We start from the raw sequence: 10,492 nt of genomic DNA on the forward strand, positions 1-10,492 counted from the left end.
CGTACGCCATTCCATACTATTCAAGGAATGGTGACTTCTAATACTACCCCTTCACATACTAACTTATCTACAATCCTGTGGGTTGGCTGTCAGTAAGGAAACAAACAAACAACATCACATAAACAACATGGTTTCCCATACTCAGAAGTAAACATATCCTCCATGGTTGATTACTTCACCATCCCATGGGCACACATAGCAAGCACAAGTTTCTTACAATACACAAGGAAAGCACTATTACTGGTTTAGTCACATTTATGGGGAGTACTTTTTGATATGCTATCATCTACTCAAGAAATATTTTACCTATGCTTTCCACATGAATCACTGAATAAAGTTTACTCTAGATACCAATACTGAAATTTTTAACAATTCACCATTACATAAGGAAATAACATCATTCTGATATATTTTATAAATCTATTAAGCATTCACAACCACATTACTAACTATGAAAATTTTGTTATGAAGCTAAAGACTTTCATCTTTCCATAAAAAGCCAAAAATGCAAAAAGTACAATTTCACATGTTTTATGAACACTCTATTTAAATCAATGCACTCTTCAGTAGCATTACATTAATACACTCTCAAAGCTACTATAACATGTTCCCTTTTGATACTTCTTTTACAACCAAAGTAGTTTCACAAAATCAACAATTCGCATATTAATGCACCTTAATTAAGATAGAATTTAATTATATTACTCCTACGAAACACATGGAGAATTATTTAGTGTAAACATACAGTTTCTTTCTCAATATCCAAAATGCACTTTCAAACCAAAGCACTTTTATAATAAAAAAAAAATATAAGCGTTATAAGGGTCACACAAGGGCTCAAGAAATCGCAACCTTTCTCTTGCAATAAGAAAACTCACATAAGAGATAAATACACATATAACAAAAATATTTAATTTATAGAGAGAGAGAAGATGAAGGATGATAATCATTCATTTTACTACAAAATAAGCATTCAATATTTACCATTCAAGTCCTTCAAGTGGACAACACTAAACTGGATCATACTCTTAAACATGCACATTTCATACTTTTAGATTCAAGACAACACTAACCAACCCAAATGGATTAGTCAAAAGAGTACAACAATCAATAAGGAAGGTACATATGACTCTCCTTCAGAATAGGAGAAATTGTAAACCAAGACCTCAATAAAAAGACAAAGCACATACAATCACTCCAAAGCACCCACATCAGAAGGTGAAAACAAGGTGTGAACACATACGTTACACATCAGTTAAGGTCTGCTCAATCACACACATACAAAAAGGAGGAAAAGCATACACATAAGGTCAATACACCTCACATCAACTAAGGACATGAGAAAAACCAGAGATCCTAGTGTTTGCAAAGTTGGCTTTGATACCAAATGTAATAACCCTGCTAGGAAACCCCAAAGGGATAAAGCTAAAACACACGAATGGAGTGCAACAATTTTTGTTTTTAAAATAAGACACAACATAAAGATACAATAAGATATCAAAGTACAGATTACACATCAGAAGACATCAACTATCACCTAAAGAGTTTCCCAACACGATTACTTAATTCCACATTTAACTTAACTTATGTAAATTAATCCAATAAGCCAATTGTCTTAATAATGAGAAAATTCTTAAACAAGGATAATTTCTTTCAGCAAGACAAGATATGGATCACAAGATAAAGTTAATCCATTAAGGTTTATTCATACCCTTCATCCATACTTTTCATTAAAATTTTAGTCATGCATCCAATTTAATAACACACTTGAATTTCATCATAAACTAACGAGATCTTTCCATGCATACTTAATTTCCTTAACAATAACTAAATACATTCCATTATTCTAATCTACATTCTTTCATGATCCAATTTAGTGCATTTAAAAGATGACTGCATACATGCATTTACAATTAATTTCATCTAATCCACTTACATATTCTATCAAAATTCCATCCATACATGCTAACACTAAAACATGAAACATAAGAACAAAAGCAACACATAACACCAAAATGATCTCGGAGTTCACCCCTAGAGGGCTACATCTCTGGGTCTGCTCAACTGCAAGACCCCTCTGATAATTAAATAAGTTAAGGGTACATAAGTTTCATATCATTTACATTCCTGCCATCAAGGCGAATCATACCAACAAACAACCGACCACATCGGTCAATAATTACATAAATGATCCCTACAAAGAAATAAATCCAACTGAACATATCAAAAGCTAATACAAGGTCCATTGCCCGATAGTATTCTAACTAGAGACCTGACCCAATATGGCCAACCACAAATCACCACTTGACACCTGCATAAAGGACAAGACTAGTTAAAACACCATCACAAGGCAACAACCAAACTAGAAACCGAAGACATAAACAAGTACCCCAAATCAACCAAACGACAGGGTCCAAACAAACATATCAAGGCCTTGCCATTACTTTAAACAAAAGTGAATACATAAATTAAACTTGCATAGGCAATAACCAAAAAAGGACAATCTTCTTTCCTATTGGTTTAAACAATAAAAGTCGATCAAGTTTTCTAAATGATCTAAGTTTTCAGAATACATTAACAAAAAAATCACCATAACAAGGAGAATACAATACCACAATTGCAATAGTCCATTTGTCTATGTCTCAATACAGAGGAAAAATATAAACTAACCATTTATTTTACTAAATGAAAATCTCATTTACCAATTTTCCAAACGATACATTATTAAATTTCCAATAATTCCAATAGCATATCGTATAATATATTCCTGAATAAAATATTATTTAAAAATTATCAATTTAATAAATATATTTCATTTCAACAATTTTCCAAATAAAATAATATTTTATCTTTTTCCCAAAAAGATACTTCCTCAATAAAACAGATACCAAAATTAAATATCAATTATTATATATTTATTTATCCCCAAAAATATAAACAATTAATAATTCAATAATACACAATATTAACGAATTAAGTATTAATTAATATATAAATTATCATGATTAACATATATTTAAAATATATATTAATTAATAATTAATAGTTAACATATAATAATCAAATATATTAATTAATATTTAATAAAGTAATTAAACATTTTAAAACCCACTTTAAATTTAATATGTTATAATATATTTTTATTATTATTATTATTTAATTTTTTATTTTTATTTTTAATTATTATTATTATTTTTAAAACATGTAAATAATTTCCAAATTCATTAAAACCCCTTTGACAGAAAATTCCCAACTCAATAAAATTCATTCACAGAATTTTATTCCAATTACTTTTTCTTTAAACTAGATAAACCAATAAATTTAATTCACAATTAAATTTATTTCTAAAGAAATCAACTAGTTTCACAGAGATTTATTTAAAGGACTATCAGAACAAATCAATAAGAGAGAACAATTTTTTTTATAATAATTTCCCTAATTTTCTCAAAATTAAATTGCTCCCATTAACTAGAAAATTAACATCAAGCAAGAATTTTAAATCAAAACCTGAATTAACCATAAGAGGGTTTTGGATCTGACAAATAATTTACACACACCATTTAGAGAAAAATAGAATTATTTTCTTAAAAACCAACAAATCAAAGAAGCCACCCAACCTGGTATAGTTTTCCTGGAAGAAATTTGTAGAAGAGCCCTAATGTTTTCAATAAGCTTCCAATAAATTTCTTCACGTAAATTCCTGACCTGTTTCATGTGTATCTAAAATAAAGACCTATTCCCTATTTAAACTAAAATTCTAGGTTCAATAGCTTTTTCTCAAAAAACCTAAATTTAGAATAAAAGTAATTTTATTTTATTTTCTAATTGTATAACAAAAGATAAACTAACATGCAATAATTAAAAATCATTATTCTTTCTTCTCTTTTCTCATGCAAAATAATTAATTTTCTAAATAAATAATTAAAACAATACTTTAATTCCAATCAGTTCTTTTATTCATTTATTTATTTAAAATTCTAGGAACAATAAATATAATTAATCTAATTTATTTTTCCACTAAAACTTAAATAAAAATATATTTCTAATATCATGCAGCTTGCAACTTAATTTAATTAATTAATTAATGGAACTACCTCATAGTTGAATTGTTTATGCATTGAGATTCTAAATTTAGTTAATTAAAAGAAATGATTTTCTCCCTCATTTAATTTTTAATTAACAAAGCTAATAGTTGGATTTCACAATATTAATGAGGGTAAAATATTTTTAATTAAATTAAATTCTCAAAATCAATCTTACACACTATATAAAATAAATATGAATAAAACTCACTTTTCTAATCAAAATTGATTTTCTTAAATAATTCAAATTAATCTTTCTATTCCAAAAATCAAAAGAGATTAAATTATTTCTATTTCGAATAAATTTAAATCTTTCCTTTTTAAAATGCATAAACTGAATAAATTTGTTATTTAAAATTAACCATTAAATTAAACTCACTACAAACATAAATAGGACGATCTTTTTAATTAATGATTAATCACATAAAAGAAACCTATTTATTTTAATTCCTCAATTACTAATGTGTAAATGAACACATTAAATCAAAATAAATACTTAGGGTTAAATACTCTATTTACCACACGCCAAGCACACAAACCAAGTAAGCCAACCAATTACTCGACCTGCAAACCCAAATGAAAAGAAAACTGATGGAACACAAGCGGCGCTCATTTGAGTATGACTAGGGTAAACTAAAGGTTTTACGACCACCTAACCCAAATTCTAAGGACGAAAGAGGTATACTCAACCCTACGAATCCAGTTGAAGACAAACCTTACACCTAGGTGGTACTGTACCTGCAATCTCCTACAACCAAGAGTCAGACAAGCATACATATATATATATATATATTTAATGAAGATGTTAGCTCAAGATTAATAACAAGAATCAGGAGGATATTTTAAACTTACATAAGAATCAATGCGAAAGCACATTAATAGATACACACAATAATCATAATATCTAACTAAACATTACCTCATGGTAATTCAACCATTCAAGATTGCCACATAAAAAGTCGACCAAGGTCAAACTAGTTTTACAAAGATGACTAGGGTAGGGGTACTACATCCTCCCCCCCTAGGCTCCGACTTACTTCTGGAAGTCGTAAGGCTAAATGGAAAACATGCAACACGTATTAGCCCTGAAACTCATTTAACAATTATTAATTTTCACATATAAATATTTTCTCAACAATTGAAACATTATTGCTAAATCCTCTATGAATGTCATTATCCATTTGCAAGATACATCTAAAACCATACGCTTCTTAAAATATTCTAGGAATTATCCACAATCATAATAGAGAAACAAGAATTTTCTTCCTTTCATTATACCAAATTAAAGCATTAAAAGAAGTAAGAAACAATTACTATACTCATCTATCAAACATGACAAGAAAAACATGCCAAGAAAACATGCCATCATGATCAATTTCTTTTACCAATACATCTTTTTTATAAAACTTTATCACATAGAACTAGCTTCAAATATCAAATTCTACAACCAAGTTAACTTTCATGAAATAAGAGCAACATAAATAACTCAATTTTTTACACTTGCTAGGCATATAAAAACCTTTTCAAAGACTACCTCCCATAACATAGTGACAAGTTAGCATAATTTACTCCATGATTACACATAATAATCATCCACATAACTGGAATGCACAACACAAAAGGCCACATGTGAGCATTTCTAATGTTTGGTCAAAGATAACATGCACGATCAACATCTCTATGCCTAATCTCAGAATAATAATATGATCATAAATATCCAACATCTCACTCAAAGGCTTGATGGTGCTAGGGCACACCATAGTGGCGCTACCTTCCATACAAGACCTTCGTGAACATCCCTTGTTGAGTAAGGTGGTTAGCCTCCAAGAGATAGTCACCACTCATAGGTAGGTAGTGGATGCTAGCTATTTCATAGCCTCACATACCCCCATCCTCAAGGTTCCTTACATCTACTAACTCATAGACACTCAACCAAGACTGTGTCATACGTCCTTGGAGAGGAATTTCACATTTCAACACAAGACCAGCATATGAAAATAATAAGGACAAATTAGTTTAGACACCAAAGTACAAAAGAATAAAAATAATAAATCACCAATTCTAATAGTAAGGCAATAAAATAATCCAGAATTTGCAACACCAAATCAAGTATGTAAAAGATCACCAAATTGTGCCTTAACCTTCAAAGTCAAAATAAAATAAATTACTAGCCCACAAGGAAATAAAATTAAAAGAAAAATATCACAATTGCACATCACAATGTGACTAGAATCTAGCCACCAACTAGTAGTTAAACATGTGGTGCGATATAGTCACACTACCCACATGGCATGGTGGTGTGAACCTCGACATCACCCCGCATCACATCATCACACGAAATGGCTCTACCCTAAAAATTGTCAGTAGGCTGCATGGAAATGTCTACTACATCCCGCATCGTGTCTCAGCACGGCATAGCAATACTCCAAGTGGCAAGGACACACAATGGATGTATCCCGCATGGCAATGTACCTCACGGAAAAGGGCACGTGCAGGTCACACCCCACATCGTGTCTCAACACGGCATAGCAATACTCTGAGTGCCAAGGACACATAATGGACGTATCCCACATGGTAATGTACCTCACGGAAAAGGGCATGCATAGGTCACACCCCGCATCATGTCTCAACAGGGCATGGCAATACTCCAAGCGGCAAGGACATGCAATGGATGTATCCCGCATGGAAATGTACCTCATGAAAAAGGACACATGCAGGTCACACCCTGCATAGCGACGTACCTCTCAGGATACTCACCATAAGCCAGAGGTATACATGGCTAAGGTCCACCCACATGTCTACCAACGCTAGACAATTGGCAGCTCATGTGAAAAATAACATACCTTTCATGGAGACAAGGCAAAATAACATACCTTTCTTGAAGACAAGGCAAAATAGCATACCTTTCATGGAGACAAGGCAAAATAACATACCTTTCATGAAGAAAAGGCAAAATATCCTCCAATAAAACCATAATTCTGCTCAAGAACTGACACCAATATGCTCAAATATAAGGATAGGAATAGGCTGGCACACATGACCCTTATAAATCGGTTCATCACAAGGGAAAGAATTGAGTACACCTATAATACAGTTTCATTATAAAACTATATTTTTCCTCAAAATAGAGAAGCTAAAGTCGCTTCACATCGATGTTACTCGTACGTCATTCCATACTATTCAAGGAATGGTGACTTTTAATACTACCCCTTCACATACTGACTTATCTACAATCCCGTGGGTTGGCTGTTAGTAAGGAAACAAACAAGAAACATCACATAAACATCATGGTTTCCCATACTCATAAGTAAACATATCCTCCATGGTTGATTACTTCACCATCACATGGGCACACATAGAAAGCATGTGTTTCTTAGAATACACAAGGAAAGCACTATTACTGGTTTAGTCACATTTACGGGGAGTACTTTTCGATACGCTATCATCTACTCAAGAAATATTTTACCTATGCTTTCCATATGAATCACTAAATAAAGTTTACTCTAGATACCAGTACTTAAATTTTTAACAATTCACCATTACATAAGGAAATAACATCATTCTGATATATTTTATAAATCTATTAAGCATTCACAACCACATTACTAACTATTAAAATTTTGTTATGAAGCTCAAGACTTTCATCTTTCCATAAAAAGCCAAAAATGCAAAAAGTACAATTTCACATGTTTTATAAACACTCTATTTAAATCAATGCACTCTTTAGTAGCATTACATTAATACACTCTCAAAGCTACTATAACATGTTCCCTTTTGATACTTCTTTTACAACCAAAGCAGTTTCACAAAATCAACTATTCGCATATTAATGCACCTTAATTAAGATAGAATTTAATTATATTACTCCTACGAAACACATGGAGAATTCTTTAGTGTAAACATACAATTTTTTTCTCAATATCCAATATGCACTTTCAAACCAAAGCACTTTTATAATAAAAGATATATATAAGCGTTATAAGGCTCACACAAGGGCTCAAGAAATCACAACCTTTCTCTTGCAATAAGAAAACTCACATAAGAGATAAATACACATATAACAAAAATATTTAATTTATAGAGAGAGAGAAGATGAAGGATGATAATCATTCATTTTACTACAAAATAAGCATTCAATATTTACCATTCAAGTCCTTCAAGTGGACAACACTAAACTGGATCATACTCTTAAACACAAACATTTCGTACTTTTAGATTCAAGACAACACTAACCAACCCAAATGGATTAGTTAAAAGAGTACAATAATCAATAAGGAAGGTACATACGACTCTCCTTCAGAATAAGAGAAATTGTAAACCAAGACCTCAATAAAAAGACAAAGCACATATAATCACTCCAAAGCACCCACATCAAAAGGTGAAAACAAGGTGTGAAAACATACGTTACACACCAGTTAAGGTCTGCTCAATCACACACATACAAAAAGGAGGAAAAGCATACACATAAGGTCAATACACCTCACATCAACTAAGGACACAAGCAAAACCAGAGATCCCAGTGTTTGCAAACTTGGCTCTGATACCAAATGTAATAACCCCACCAGGAAACACCGAAGGGATAAAGCTAAAACACATGATTGGAGTGCAACAATTTTTAAAAAAAAAATAAGACACAACATAAAGATACAATAAGATATCAAAGTACAGATTACATAGTGGAAGACATAAACTATTACCTAAAGAGTTTCCCAACATGATTACTTAATTCCACATTTAACTTAACTTATGCAAATTAATCCAATAAGCCGATTCTCTTTGTAGACACTTAAAAATAATTATTTTAATTATTTTTAATTCCTCGCATAATTAATTAATTAATTATGTTAATTATTTTTACTTACCAGTTTTTAAAGTGTAGAGTAGAGCGAATCAAAAGGCGATCAAACATTTCCAATAGCGAATTCAAGGTATTTAGAATATCTAAAGTCGCATTTTTAGCAGTTAACCGATCAAGTCAAGTTGTGAATATTTGAGAAGTATTTACTAAGTTGGAAGTGTTTTTTGGTTATTTGAAACCCTAAGATACTTCGTAAGTAGAATTTCAGTTTGAAATGGCCCCCAAAGTTCAAAAACCCATTGTTGTAGAAACCATTGAGAAGCCTACACTAAAATACACCTTACCTCCCAAAGTGGCTTCCGAACCCGATGAAAAAACTACATTTTATCTTATTCCAGATAGGGTTCTGTTGATCGAAGATGTTAGATTTTATACCAAGTGCAGAGTTGATGAGATAGGTCATACTGAGATTAAGGATATGTATGATAAATTATGCACCGATGGAAATCTGGATAGCAAGTTTAAGCATATCAAAGTCAAGGGATTAACTGAAGCCCTAACCTATCCTTGAGTCTTCAAACCCCAATGGGTCAAATTTGTCTTGAGTCGAGTACATGACAATTTTATGTGGCTAGAGTATCAACCTTTCAAGATCACCAAGGAGATTATTCACATAATAACTGGATACCCTATATTTGACCATGCCCGAGCACAGAAGATGATTTCATAGAAGGAATTGATAACATTAACAGGTGTTGAGTCTGATAGCAGAGGTCTTAAGTTGAACAATGTGACAGATGCAAAACTTAATTTTTCTATTAGAGTTATTGGTTATTGTTTCTTCTAGTCGGCAAGAGAAAATAGTGTACCGTGTGCAGCTGTAGATTTGGCCTATAAAATTGTTAAAAAGGGTATGCAAATTGATTTATGTGAAGTGTTGTTGAAGAATCTTTTTGAAAATCTAAATACAATAAGGAAACCGAAGAAGAATAATACTACTAACACACTAAAGTTTGGGTCACTCTTAGTGTGTATGTTCTTCTATTTTCAGAAATTCTTTCTATCAGTCGGTAACGTTGTTTGGGAATTACACCGACCTATCACCCATCAAATAAATGATTTCATCAATCAGCTAGGTGATAATTTCAATATGATAATGGATGACTACTTCAAAAAATTCCAAGAAAAGATGCATAGCAGGTACAGGATTCCACCTCAGCTAGTGGAAAAATACAAGGATACTATATGTTTTTAATTGGATACAGACTACTATTATATCAATGTAGTATGAGATAGATTTTGACATTGCTCAATAGCAGAGAGATGCCTTTTTAGCACTTCCAAGGCATGCTACCGAGAAAAGATATGACACCTATGAAGAGGTGAAAGAGAAAGTAAAAATGAGCATTGTTGTTCTGAAGGCTGCTAGAAAAGCCACCAGAATGATCAAAGATTTAACTAAAAAGTTTGGAGAAGGTTCTACCTCCACTCCTACTAAGAGTGATCAACTTTCAATCGAGGAAGAATCTAAAGCTCAAGAAGAAGCAATTACACTGAGCACCGAGTTGCCAAAGGGCAAAATTTTGAAAAGAAAGAAACAGGATGCAACCAA

The sequence above is a fragment of the Cryptomeria japonica genome, chromosome 10 (genome assembly GCF_030272615.1).
Source record: "Cryptomeria japonica chromosome 10, Sugi_1.0, whole genome shotgun sequence".
NCBI classification, from domain to species: domain Eukaryota; kingdom Viridiplantae; phylum Streptophyta; class Pinopsida; order Cupressales; family Cupressaceae; genus Cryptomeria; species Cryptomeria japonica.